This window comes from Crocodylus porosus, unplaced genomic scaffold, assembly GCF_001723895.1.
Source record: "Crocodylus porosus isolate Cpor-Errol unplaced genomic scaffold, CroPor_comp1, whole genome shotgun sequence".
In the NCBI taxonomy this organism is placed as follows: Eukaryota; Metazoa; Chordata; order Crocodylia; family Crocodylidae; genus Crocodylus; species Crocodylus porosus.
This window is the reverse complement of record NW_017728931.1, coordinates 43,196,749-43,211,097: the sequence shown is the minus strand read 5'-3', so window position 1 is coordinate 43,211,097 and position 14,349 is coordinate 43,196,749. Positions and strand designations below refer to the sequence as shown.

General features: G+C 44.2%; 1 protein-coding gene across 3 annotated transcripts in view; it reads left to right on the top strand.

Annotated features, from left to right (window-relative positions):
• HIPK2 (homeodomain interacting protein kinase 2) overlaps window positions 1-14,349 on the top strand; it is a 138,976-nt gene that overhangs the window by 17,329 nt on the left and 107,298 nt on the right. The window contains exon 1 of one of the 3 annotated variants that reach the window (XM_019544724.1): window positions 8,160-8,182. The exons of the other annotated variants lie outside the window; for them this stretch is intronic. The gene's annotated coding sequence lies outside the window, so the exon portion shown is untranslated. Of the gene's footprint in view, window positions 1-8,159; window positions 8,183-14,349 lie in introns of those variants that run through there. 3 annotated transcript variants of the gene reach the window in all.

The following is a 14,349-nucleotide window of genomic DNA, read 5'->3' as shown; positions in this document are numbered from 1 at the left end:
TGTGTGTGTGTGTGGGTGGGTGGATGAGTGTTTAAAGGCCAGATTCTCCACTCTTATTTTGAATGGTTTTATTGATTTCAAGGAACAAGGTTGTTGATTTACTGTTAGTCCTGACAGTATGCAGTAGTAAAGGACAGTATGCAGTTGTGCTGCCTTAGAGGCAGATCAGAGAACAACTTGTGTCTCTAAGTTGGACTCTGATTCATAGTTTGGTTCCTGGCTCCTTCACTTTGCTACAGGGTAGAACTAATCTGCATTAGCCCTTTATATGGCTTGATGCAAATTATATAGTGCAGATAATGCTCCTCTTTAGAACCACTCTGGCTGGCACAGTCACGGTTGGAATTAAGGGTCTGTCCACTGCCTGCCCATCCATCTGCTTGTGTGAGAGAGAGTAGCAGCTTTTTATCCATTGCCATATCCTATAAAACCCATTATATACCTCTAGGCTGTTTCTCAAAAAACATTTTGTTGGTAGGATATGGCCAGCTGAGGTGTGTGAGACTTGAATCTTACTCATGTGAAACTGAACCAAAAAGCACATGCTTTCAGGAGTGGAACACTTTCTCGTTATTTTTCCGTTTTGCACTTCGTAGCTATTTCTAGATATTTCTGGAAGTAGAAATTCCCAAGCACAGCACTGGTACTTCTGGTCTGATTGGAAGTGAAACACCCTAAAAATCTTGTAGCTCGCACGATTGTTCATTATGTACAAGAGGTTGAAATTAGCTTTAGATGCCTGCAGACTTGGGGCATTATGAGAGAGTTTCTGAAACTGTTTTTAATGGTAGAGCTGAATTGGACAAGTTAACTCTGAGAGGAACAGAAGTATTGTAATAAGCTGGCCACTTGTGTTTTAACTATTAATAATTTACATCTAGATTATTAGAAGCATTCTCTTCTCCATACACAAATCATGCTTCACCTAATACATTTTGTACTCATACTCATTTTTTTTTAAACTCAGGAGACAGTATGGCTGAAAATTGAGAGATCTAGTCATTTGCTTAGAAAGAAGTAAACCAGAGTTTTTCTCAGCTCTCTCTGAACTACATTGAACTTTAAGGATCTAGAAGGAAAAACTCAGCTCCCTCTGAACTAATGGCGATTGAGAAGGAAAAAACGTTAGATCTTTGCTGGTGCCTGTTGCTTTTTACATCCTGATCACAAGCACAACTGAGTTCTCAATAACTCAGTTATTAAAAAGTGTACCCAAACAGCCATATAGTCTATGGCTTGGACTGGTATTTGGCTAAAACACCGAATATGGGTGAACCCAGCAGAGGGCCGACAAAGTATTTAAAAAGAGTTTGCCAAATTCTTATACACTACAATCTTCTAGAGGTTTATGTCAAAGATGATGTTTGTCGGGGTTGTGATTCTATATCTGAGTGGGTTGGATAGGACCAGAATGGGGTTCTGTGAGCAGACTTGCATCTGGTGAGATGTAGACACATGTCATCTCCTAGTTAAACAATGCTACCTCTTCAAATTAATTGAATCCCACATCTACCTTACAAGCAACATTTTTCTGTGACTCACTCAACCCTCCTTTCCCCCTGCTTCCACGTTTATCTCCCCCAAGATCACACTGATCTCTTCCAAGAAAAAAATGACAAAATACTATGTAGCCTTCTCCCCAACTCTCTTCTTATTGTCCTCTCACACAAGCATAGAGGGTTCTTATCTGCTGTCATCTTCTAACCCGCAGCTTGCCCCAGTGACTCCATTCCATCTCCTATTCTCCATGCCGTCCTGACTCCCTTTTTTCTCTCCTTTGACTCTTTCCACTCATATTGCAAACTTTGTTTAAGTAGGAGAACCTTTAAACGCCACCCCCCCTGCACCGTTAGCCCCACTTACTTCTTCAACTATGGCCCAGCTCCTTTTTCCAATTCGTCTCTAAGCATACTGAATTTCTTGTCTCTCTTCTCCACCTAGAGCACAGTCCAAACCACCTTTTGCCCTTTTCTCTCTGATGAAACTATTCTCATCAGAGTGTCCAATAACTTCTTTCTGGACAAATCTCAGAACCAGTACTCCATCTCCCTCATTCTTGACATGCTTGCTGTCTTCTAAACAATCAGCCATGCTCTCCTTCCTGAAATGTTGTCTTCCCTGGGCTTCTGCAACTCTATCCTCCCATAGTTCTCCTACCCCTCTAAGAGATCTTTCAGTGTATCCTTCAGAGGATCCTGTTCATCTCTCCTTCCACTTCTCTGTGATGGTTCCACGGGCCTTTGGCCTGGGTCCACTTCACTTCCCCTATACCTTCTCTCTGGATGATCTTTTTTCTGCAAATGCTAATTTAACTACCATACCTAAATAGACGAGTCAGAAATCCATCTCTGTACTCCGGACCTGTCTCCTTCTGAGCAGACTAATTTCTCACGCTGTGTTCAGACATCTCTTTATGGATATCTAGCAGCCAGTTCTATCTCAACTAGGTAAAAACAGAGCTCTTAATCTGTCATCCCAGCCTTCTTAATGTGTCCTGACCAATATCAGCTCCCCTTCTTTCTGTATTGATCTCTTGACTTTGCTTCTTAAATGATAAGCTTTTTGCTCTGTGTTTGTACAGTACTTACCACGATGGGGTCCTGATCCATGACTGGGCTTCTTAGGTGCTATGGTAATACAAATATTAATAAAATACCATGATTGCCAGATTTGCTATGTACATTGGTATGTAAGTGTTACTGAAGTGAGAGAGGTAGTTAGTTGTGTCAGTGTGCCAACAGGCAGAAGGCAGAGCAGGGTGGCTTCTTAGGCTAAGTATAGACATTCAAAAAGCCAGAACCTGAATTGATTCAATCTTTGCAGATTAGTTTAACTGGTGTAGATTGAACTGACAAGTAGGTGAATAGACATTCACTTTTGAGTCTAGAAATGCAGCCATATGCTTGCAGTAGTGCCCCCTCTGGCTTCTAGCCTGATCTACAGTGAGCCCTCCGTCCCTTTCAGGCTGGAAGGAAGCTGAGCTGAGGACAGGGACATGGCCAGGCCAACTGGGGAAAGGTTTAAATCTCCATCCTGGGTGACAGGGACCCCAGCTGGGGTCTGCCTGGCTTTTCCTCCCTGCTTGTGGCTTGGCATAGCCCAGGACCCCCAGAACCTCCCTCCCAGCAAGTGGGCAATCCCACTGCACCTTCGCAGCTGCTGGGGCTGGGTTTCACTTGGGACAGACCAGGAGCAAAGGCCAGATCAGGGGGAGGACAGGGAATGGAATGACCCCAAGCCCAGGTGGGGACATGCACAGAGCACAGCACAGAGGTATTGTAGTGGTGGCAGCTCCATCCTGGACATGAGCCCCACCAAGCAGTAGTGGGGACAGGGAAGGGGCTCAAGTGCATTGGTGCTAGCCCAGGGCACAGCTTAGCCTAGCTGAGCATGCAGCTGGGGGAGTGTGTCCTGCTTACTCTTCCCCTAACTGGCAGTGGCAGCACAGCACGGCCTCATGTACCAGGCACCAGGCATGGGGCACTACCCCTGTGGCTTCCCTGCTGCCATTGCTGTTTACCTGCCTAGTGGTCAACTGGAGTTCGGTGGCACAGGCGGTGCCTACCAATATGGACAGGGTGGACCCCCCTGGGGTAGCACCCCATGCCTACTGCTTGGTACACAGGGCTGTGCTGCGCCACTGCTGCTGGTGCTGGGTAGGGGAAGAGTAAGCAGGGCTGGCCTAGCACATTGCTTGGTGGCCCAAGGGATGTAGGTAATAGCGCTTGGAGCTGGGGGGGTGAGCCCACACCATGCGTGCCATTGTGGGGTCCAGGGCTGGCCCAGGCGCCACTCTCCAGTGGGTAGAAGGGGCCACCAGGCAGGAGCTGCTTCCTCACTTGCATGCTCAGCTTGGCTCAGCTCTGCTCTGGGCTAGAGCAGACACATCTGAGCCCCTTCCCCACCCCCACCCAGCCTGAGTCCCTCCATTTGGTGGGGCTCACATCCAGGATGGAGCCGCCACCTTGATCCCTCTGTACATGTCCCCACCTGGGCTTGGAGCTGTTTTGTTCCCCTCCCTCTCCACAATCTGGCCTTTGCTCTTGGGCTGCCCCAAGCAAAGCCCCAGCCCCAGCAGTTGGGAAGGTGCAGCAGGAGCAGGGGTGAAGCCAGGCAGGCTCCAGTCTTGGTCCTTGCTGATGGGAGAGGGGAGGCAAGGGGGTTTTACCCCCTTCTGCCTGAGTCTGCTGTCCCATGCTCTCACCCCTTTCAGGCTTCTCTGCCCCTGTCAGGCAGACCTGGCTACATCTCCAGCACACCTACCCCCTTGTCAGCCAGCCGTCACTGCTCAGGCTAGGGAGCAGAGGGGTGGGGCCAACCACGCTCTGCTCCAGCAGACAGCCCAGCCCAGCCCAGCAAGCATGCTAGGTTGCTGGAGGACTGTGAGTTAACTTGAACCAGGAAGCGTTCTAGGGCAGAAGTTCCATAAACCGGTTTGACCTCAGTCAGTTAAATGTGATACTACATTTAACCAGGTTTATCTTAAACCAGTTTCAGCCATTTTCAAACTGGTTTACATACACTGAACTTATGTTCTGTTACAGGTTTAAACCAGTTTCTGATCACTTAAACTGATCACTACTGTTTATGTGTAACTTCTGTCCCTAGCCTTAGAGATTAACTGGTTCAGAGAGGGCTTCTGTAAGCAACAGCCTACTTTATCAGATGCTAATAGAACCACCTGAAAAATCACCTATGAAAGCTCATGCCTCTCTGAACTAGTTAGCTTCTAAGGTGACACCCTGCCCTGCCTTCTGCCATTCTTGCAGAAGAGAATTGATACGTCTTTTTCATATTCACACTTCAAGTAGCTGCTGCCATCTACAACACTCATAGGCATGGAGGAAGCAGCTAGGGGAAGAGGAGTATTTGATCTCTTAAACCAAATAAATGAAACTTTTTGAAAACAGTGATTTGGCTGCCACTGAGGGCCTAAAAACATGGAATCCTCAGTCAAAAGTAAAATGGAGTATTTTATTGAGTCTAACAAATGATATTGAGAGAGACAGATGAAATCTAAAAGGTAAACAGATCTTGCTGAGGTTGGCTGACTTTCTAAGTATGCTAAGAAGCTAATGATGAAATACTACATGTTGATTTCAGCAGGTTAAAGGAGGGTGGTGATATACTCCAAAGTTAAAAATAAAAATGTCTCCCCAAGAGATCCAGGCCCCCTTGTTGTCAAAATATAGCAGCAGTTGTTACTGTCTTAAATGGGTGAACCAGATTTTGTGAGACTGTGTAAGTACCAACAAAAAAAAAATCCCAAACAAAATGTGGCCTCTATCAATTTCTGCAGAGCGTTTCCGGGGGGCTAATATGATAGATATCCTGTTATCTCTTATCTGATGCAGAAATAAGAAAGGTAAAAGCAGCAAAGTATATAATTACTCTTAGCTATCCTGATGTACTTATGAAGAAACCCACTGGAGTCAGTGGAGTTACTCCCAAGTTACTCCTCCATCAATGAGATCAGAAGCTGGCTCTACCTGCATAAAGCATATAATGAGGAAGCAAAAGAAAGGCACTTTAGCTGGGCTGCTAGATAACATTATGTTTCCTGAAAGCAGTTTTGTTATTGACACTGATGTAATTTTCATCAAACAATTGTTGCAATTACAGGAATATTTTTCCTTTTGTTTAGCTCTTGTTCTCTGTTTTGTTATGGTCACAAAGAAATAATATTAGAAATGGACTAGTACCAGGTTGGATTTCTTGTATCATTTAGAAACAGGTTTATGGTTGTGTTTTTGGCTTTTGGCAAAATGAAAAGATCTGTCCTTCAGACGCTGAAAACAAAACAAGCAAAAACAAAAGAACACGCAGCTTTTATTATTGAAATAATCACCAACTGTCTGAACTTGATTCCTGATCTGTATACAATTCCTGGGCTGTGTTGTTGGAAGTAAGCAAGTACAATATTGATACTAGGCAAGATTTAAAAAAAAGCTATATCCTGTTTTTGTTTTGGTTTTCTTTCTTTTTTCTTTTGCAAGGCAATCAGAATCTGTCATGTGTGTCTGCGTAGGCATATGTATATACCTAAATATAGATTGGAGCACATAAAAAGTTGACTCTTGTTTAAAGCATTACCATTTCCAGCAATTTGACCTGTGCTTCAAAGCCCTGACCTGAAAAGGATTTTAACACATGCTTAACTTTAAGTATATGAGTAGGCCAATTGGCTTCAAGAGAGGTGATATTTAAATTAAAGTATGTGCTTAAGTGCTGTGTTGAATTAGATCCCAAAAGATGAATGTGGTATGTGTGCAGTATTTAGGGGCATTGTAGCATTCATAGGTGGTTATCTGGTGTAGTATGTGCACATAGAAAGAGAATAAACTTCTTAACATGATGATGTATTTGCCACCTGGTGCCCAAACAGAGCACATAACCCCGCTTTATGGTGGTAGGACTTTGCTGTGCATATGCCCTGCATGAACTGCAAAGGAGATTAGCACCGTCCGTCTCAAGGCACAGACAGAAGTGACAGTTTTTCATCTGATCTGGCCCCTGAAAGATCTCTACAGCTGTGACCTAACACAAGTGCATGGCTGCAGAGTGCTTCCAAAGGCCCCAGTCCTGTGACAATCTGAACCCTTACTACATGAGGGTTCAGATGAAGGTGCTCCAAAGTGGAGTGCTTTCATTTACGTCTGTCTGCGTGTGCCAAGAGCCCTGCTCCTGGGGCTGTTTTCAGAATGGGAGGGGAGAAAGGAGCAGAGAAAGCTTGTTTTGGGGGTTGCCCAGCTGGTGCTGGAGGGTGGGGCAGGTGGATTGGAGCCTTCCCCCAAGGTGGAGCAGAACTAGCAAGGGGATTAATAGGTAGCCTTTCTTTGCTTAGGTGAGGGGAGCTGCACAAAGAGGGGCCCAACTATAAATTACATTTTTTTACGTGTTACTCTTCCTCAAAGTTGTAAAGATAACCTTTCCTGGGAGTTCTGATGCCTTCACAGGGCTCTGAAGGGCATGTGAGTCTTTTTAAAATAAAAATGTAAGTAACATTGGAAAGTGAGAGATCAGTGCAGAGGTAATTTATGGAATGCATAGCCTGAATTACATGAAGGTACTTCTGCACCTACAAGAAATACAGAATTCACAACCCAGCTTTATTGTTGTGTCCTGTATATGAGACTTGTAGAAAATCATAGCCAGTATAAGGTATCAATACAGGGACTCTGGTTTCCAGAAACATCTGTAGGTTTTACATTAGCCAGCTATAGTAACTGGCCCTGATTGGCATAGAAATGGGTATTCTGAGTTTTGTGAGGATCTTAAATGGAGAGAATAATTAACATCCTTCATTTTGCAAAACTAAGGCCTCAACAATGTGATGATTGGATAGGAGAGGGAGAGGGAGCTGCTTTTATTGTATTGCAGGAAATGCAACTGAAGTTTATCTTTTCCATCTCAGTCATATAGATTAAATTAAATGGCTGGTATGGGTGAGGTAAACTGAGGGGTGTGTGGAAGCTGCTGGCTTGGGTCTTCCATCCATCCTCAGGGTCTGCTTGTCACTCTCACATGACTTTCTAAATGCCCTCTTAAATTTAATTTCCCCCACACTTTTCCACACTGAGAACAATGAGTTAGTTTTCTCTCTTATTTGGTTTGTATGGATTTAAGTCTGTGTGGTGCACGGTACAATATGATCTTATTGGTTGTTGTTTGGTCTCTTTTCCTAATAGCAAAGGCATAAGCTTTTAGTGATGGGCTGGCTGGGCCAGGGGCTTCTTGCTTGATGTTGTTTAGAAAGATGTTATTACAGGGAAGATGTTTGTTTTGTGTGTACCTATGGCATGTGCATGGACATGTAGATGTAGATGTGCCTCCTGGGTGAATCACAGTCTTTGCTGGCTGTTAACATTCCTGCCACCTGGCCCTAGAAGTGGACTCTGGAGACTGGAAGGGGCAGGCTGGAAGACTGACAAACCACTCTGGAATGGAAAAGGTGAGGAGGATGGGCAAGGAAGTGCTCTAGCTTCTCAGATGTTGGCACAATTATTGCTGGGAAAGTTAAAATACTGATATGATTCTCCTCTCCTCCTCCCCCACTATCCCTCCTGGTGCACCCTCTCAGTGAAGTCGGTAGGAGGATTTCTAAACCCTTATAGCAAGGTCCACAATGAGACTCAGAAGTGGAATTCACAAGCCCAAATTCATTGCCTTACCTCCCTGTACAGTGAGTATGGAGTGAGCCAGGTGGTGCCCAGAAATTGGATTTGCTATAGTCAGGATCCTGAGTGGAGGGCAGAAGGGAGGGAAACCCCTGAGCTAGCCACTATGAAATACTGAAGAGAGATGTTAATGAAATCTCACCTCTCCCTGGCGTTGGACACCCACCTGCACCTTTGAATTGGGCTCCTATGTGAGAGTGGGATCACAGGCTGTGAATAACTCAATGAGAAGCCAGCAGGAGCATGAGTCTGTAGCCCAGTTATAAGGAGAGCCCTGGTTTCTGGTTCCTGCTCCCTACACTGCATTTCTGCAGTAACTCTAATGCAAAATATGTAATTCATCCTTCTAGCAAGGATAAAAAACCAGGACTCCCTGCAGTGAAGTGCCTTCATCCCAGGGCTGCAGAATTATCCTCCATTTTGTTTAGTCTCTTTGGCTAGGGACAGACATTACACTTAAACTGGGTGACGTGATCAGAAACAGATTAAATCTGTAACAGAACAGATGATCAGTGCACATAAATCAGCTTGAAAATGGCTGAAAGTTGTTTGAGATAAACCTGGTTGAATGTACTATCAGACTTAACTGATTTGGTTCAAACCGGTATCCCAGACCCCTTGCTGGTTTAAGTTTAACCAGACTCCCCCGGTATCCTGGCATGCTCTCTCAGCTGGGCAGGGCTCTCTGCTCTACTGCAGAGCTGGCCTCTTCCCTCTGCTCCCTGGCTGGAGCTCAGCACAGACTTGCAGGCACAGAGCGTCTGCCTGGCTTCTCTCCGCTAAGGAGGGTTTATTCCCATCTCCCCGCTGCCTTATGCAGACACCTCAACATTAGCTAGCAGACCACATGCTGGCTATGGTCCATGCTGTGGGAGAAGACAGAGGCAGGCAGGCTTTTTGGAGCTAATCAACAGGTAGTTTAATGTCCTTCCTTGGAAGAGCTGTTTAATAAGAGCTCCATTAGTTAATGGAGAGGCTTTGTTTTTTTCATGAGTTGATAGATACTGAGTTAAGGGTGATAAACATTCCCTGATGGGCTGCTGAGGAGAGGGGGAGAATAATCAGAGCTTCCTGCTGGAGCCCTCCCCTCAGCTCTGCCCTGTGGAAGCCAAGGGAGGGCTGTTCTAGCACCCCCTGGCTTCTAGCCTGAGCCACTGCAGGCATGTCCCTGCATTTCTGGGAAGTCTGTCTGGGTTATAAACTGATTTAGCCTAACCAAGTTAGACTAACTGGAAAAGATGGAATCAGTTCAGGCTCAGGCTTTTTGAATGTCTGTCCCTAGCCTATATATGTGGCCCCATGGATCTTGCATTCCTCTCTACACAAACCAGCTTCCAGCAGCGGATGTGAAGAATGCTCCCAGCCCAGCCTAATCTGTACTGTGTAGTCAGGGCATTCCTCCTGAGAAGCAGGAGCTCTTGGTTGGACTCCTCTCAAGCTGAGGAGTACATTGACCCCAGAAGTCCCATCTCTAGGACAAAGGTTGTAACCAAAAGAGAGGCACCATCTTTTACTCTAGCCATGTTTTGCAGGCAAGTGGCTGTGCCATGCTTTTTATTTTCAATAATGTCAGTGTTTGATAGGTTTGCTTAGGTCCATATTACATGGGTATAGGCCTCTCAGAGGACTTCAGTGCAAGACATTTGATTTCTGAAGTCTGAATGGCTTTAGACATGAGGTAGGCATTGAGAAATTTGGCTCAGACAAGATGATGGCACTTCTGAACCCAGTAGCAGATTTTTACATTGACTCAAGGAGCCTACATTTATGGTACTGCAAATTTTCTACAGAATTTCTGGTGTCCAGAAGCACCACTCTCTTTCTGCGTAACACCATATAGATCAGTAGCACTTCATAAATAATGGCAATACGCCTCTTATGAAATCAGAGAATGTTTGGCAGAATTCATGGGTACCTGTTGCATAGTGTTTCAGCCACAGTAATTATTTGAAATAATTAGTTGAGACCAAACTGTAAAGTTCTTACTTGTGTGGGTGAGCAATTACTCACACACATAGTTGTGTTGAGTTCATTGAGACTACTTAATATGGATGATTGCTTTGCAACGTGCATACAGAGTCACAGTTTGGCCTGGAGTTTTTAACTGATGACCCATAACCATCTGTTCAAATGTCACGTGTATGTTGTATACCTAATTTTGTGCATCCCGATAAAAAGTGGTTCTTTAATTTCAAGTGTCTCCATGAATTTTTAGCCAGTATGTGAAGATTTCAAGTGTGCATAAAACAACACAAATCAAATAAACTGAAAAGCTAAATGGTGCTGCCTGAAAGAAAAAAAAAAACACTGAATCATTGTCCAAAAGGTGCAGCCATTAGAGGATAATAATCGGTTTTGTTTGCAGTGCAGCTGGGTCCACAGTTGCAGAAGGAAAGTCCTTGGTGACCTGTGCAATAGCTCTGTTTGTTTAATTTGCTAAAACAAAGAACTGCAAAGCAGACGGGTTCCTCCCAAGTATTCACAATGCTCCTCTCTTTCCCTCTGCCTATATACCTCACTCTTGGTTTGTGTGTATGTGTATATGCTTCAAATGCATGGATGTTTTTTGATGCCTTCCATTCTGTGTCTCTCATCTCTATGCTGAGGCATTCCCTTATCCTCAAATTACTTTAGTTTTGGATTTGGATAATAAAGCAATATTACGTCAAGAAGCTATTATTTTATAGTTGTTTTTATAACTTGCCTTCCTTTGTAGCAAGCTCTTCGTAAGGTCAAAGGGACTCTATTTGTCTGCCCAACTTCTGCCTTTTTTTCTCTACGTTTGACAAGTATAGCCCTTTGTTATCTTTCTAATGGGCAGAAGTCAGTGATTAAAAATTAGATTCCGCCTGTACAAATGAAATCAGTTCTGTTATCCAGCATGTGCCCAGCTCTGTTAGTAGTGTGCCAGCAGGGGTTGGTGTCACAAATTATTTTGGGGATAAAACATATTAAAATTACAGCTTCTTATGTTCACATTTGGTAACAGGCTAGCGGGCAACTGGCTGCTTTTAAAACTAGGATCTATAAAATATTGTTCAGTGTAATGGGGTGGTCTGTCCCTTTTAGAGGGACAGCCAGCCTTGCTGAGACAGCCTAGCTGCTGGGCATTTGGATAGGCAAGGAGTGTCCAAGTAGGAGCTTTAAAAAGCACCCAGAAGAGTAAGCAGGAGAGGAGGAAGCAAGCTGTGAATAGAACATCTTGATACAAGAAGAGACCAGGCTGCTGCGGAAAGGGTCTCCAACTAGTACCTGGGACAGGGCAGAGGGGTTTGATTTTGTTTATTTGTTTGCTTATTTGTTGCCTAAAGGCTGCAATGTATTTGGGAGGATTGCCTAAGGAGCTCTTCAGGAAGTACAACGCCCCTGCAAAAGTCAGCAGACAAGGCAACCTACTTGCAATCAGGTTATTCCTATCTTTATAAAGGTGAAATTTGGGGTGTAGAAATGGGCTAAACTCAGAGCTGTTTTATCCAGCCACCCAGACCTTTAGGGTTTCAGATAAAGTCTGACTTTGATCTGAATCCCTTTCTAGTTTTGTGTAGTGTTTGCCCAACCTTAACCCCCTCCTGCTGTGCCCCTTTAAAAAAAAAACATTTGGTCTCTGAGAAATAGATTTCTGAGAAAGGTTCAGCAGCTGGTAAGAGATACTTGCTCAGCTAAGGCTGAGTGTTTGTATGCAAACAAGTAGGCTGGTGAACTTATCTGCCTGTGTTTATCTATTGTGGGGGAGTGAGCTTACTATTGCTGAGCCATCATGGGAAATTATACTGCAGGAATTGTTCTGTGGCACGGAAAAACACAACTTCTCAAGTACTCATCTTTGACGTTGGAATGATCAGGATTTTGCTGAACAGGGTGGGAGGAATGGATTCTTTCAGCATGCCCTTGCAGAGACAGAAATGGTCAGCCATTTAATAAGTGAATTTTAGTGTTGGTCAGACGCATTAGAGACAATATCCTCTATTTGTCCCCAGACTAGACGCACCATCTGCACTGCAGGGTTTGCCTGAAGCGAGGTTAAGTAGCCCTAAGATTGAGATGGGGGAACCAACTCCTGAGGATGAGACGGAAGCTCATGGCCGTGGCCTTTCTCGCCAAACTATCAAATGCCACGTGGGTATGCATCCGTTAGGAGCTGGATTCCTATCTCATGTTTGACAGGCCACCACACAGCTTTCAGGGTATGATTGCTTTCAACCACTGCCAATCTTATTCAAATTAAAACTTTAGTTCCATCTGAAAAATTCCATAGTCACTTGCCAATCTGCCGGGCACATGCCAGTTCTGGTTTTAAACATTCAGAGTGTTTTTACACGTGTGGTGGGATGCAGCGCCGGGCGCTTTAATTAGTGAGCCATGCTAATTAAAAGTGCCCGCCCATCACATGCATCAGCATCGCCGTGTGTCTCCGTGCTGCAAAAATGGCAGCGGGGCACTTTGAACTAAAGCTCACTGAATGTATTTGATTTCCGAGCACCCCATCACCATTTTTTCAGTGCAGAGATGTGCAGTGACACTGGTACACATGATGTGGGAGGCTGCCGGAGCGCGTCACATTTCATGCTTCAGCAGACTCGATTAATCGAGTGTGCTCCCCGGTGCATTGGAGCAGGCTCTGTGCATGTGTATAGGAGCCCTCAGTTACCAGAAGCACAGCGAGTTCAGGATTTTGCTTGGGAGGTAAAATCCCTTGCCTCAACTAGGAAAGGTTCTTCAGCTTGCCTGCTACTCCTTGAGCACTGGGCAAGTCCTCGGGAGCTTAGATGCTGAGACAGGCTGGCCTCTCTCCAACACTGGGTCCCACAAAATCAAACATTCTGTTCTGCATTCTTTTACCTTTCAATCATGTAGTACGGATAACATTTCAGTGTTGTCAGCCCTCAGGATACAGTGCAAACAGAGGGGAAGAAAGGGGCACAGTCCTGTTGCTGGACTGATACAACTCAAGAGTTCTTATCATGGTTTTGACAACTACTTCCAGTATGGTACTGGGCAAGTGATATAGTGCAGATTTTCTAATTTTTGTTTTTTGGCATCCTACTTCACATATCTAGATACTGCTTTTCAGAGGTTGTAAGGACTCTAGTTCCCACTGATATTAGCTGGAACCTCTAGAAATCAAGCTGCAAGGTATCCAAAGACAGATGCCAAAGACTAGGCCACCCAAAATTTAGGTGCTCCTTTCAAAATTTGGGCCTTAGTTTTTCTGCTTCATCTCTCATATAGATATTTGAGTTGCTGTAAACAGATAAAACATGAAAGACTGGCTTACAGTACCTGCTACCCCCACTCAGGTAAGATGAGTATTAGTTAGCTGACATTTGTAAAATGCATTGAAGATTAAATAACACTATATCAACACTTATTTGTTAAGGTTGAAAAACTGTTTCCTTTGTAATCCCACATTTTCTGAGCAACGATTCTTTGGCTATTATTGATGCAGACAATAGCAGTGTCTGCATCACATTTAGCAGGCTCTGTTGCTTTCTATAACATATGCATACAACATACAGACAGATTAATGTAACCATACCTATGTGTATGATGTACTATCTAGTATCTATAAGTGGTATGGACAGATTTTTTTTTAAATGGACAATTATATATAATTTGCTTGTTCTAAAAGCCTGTGTAGTCAAGTACATTCCAAAAAAGCTGAAAATATGCCTCTTATTCCTCTCAATACAAAACACAAAGAATTTACTTTTTAATTACTTTCAAATGTTGGTACCTCAGAGTGTTCCTGCAATTTACAGTTCATTTGTAAGAAGCTGTTTTTTGGCTGAAGTGTGTCCAGTTAAAGGCTTAGCCAAATAGCAATTTTAATAACTATTTAATTTTCATGTGTAATGTCATTTTAATCAATTTAGTGCTGTTGATACATGCCAGAGGGATGATATTGCTGGAGACTGTGGTGCTACTCCAGGGAGGAAAGGTGGGGGTGTGGCGCTCTACATTAAGGAGGAATACACATCCTCATCAGGTAGTACAGAGTCAGAGGAGGGGCACACTGAAGTGCTCTGGGTTCGAATACAAGGCAGTCAAGGGGAAAGAGACAACGGTGGGGATCTACTACAGACCACCAACCAAGGGGAAGAGCTAGACGGGGAATTCTTAAGTCAGCTCACAGAGGTAGTTAGGTCAAAGGATGTGGTCATCATGGGGGACC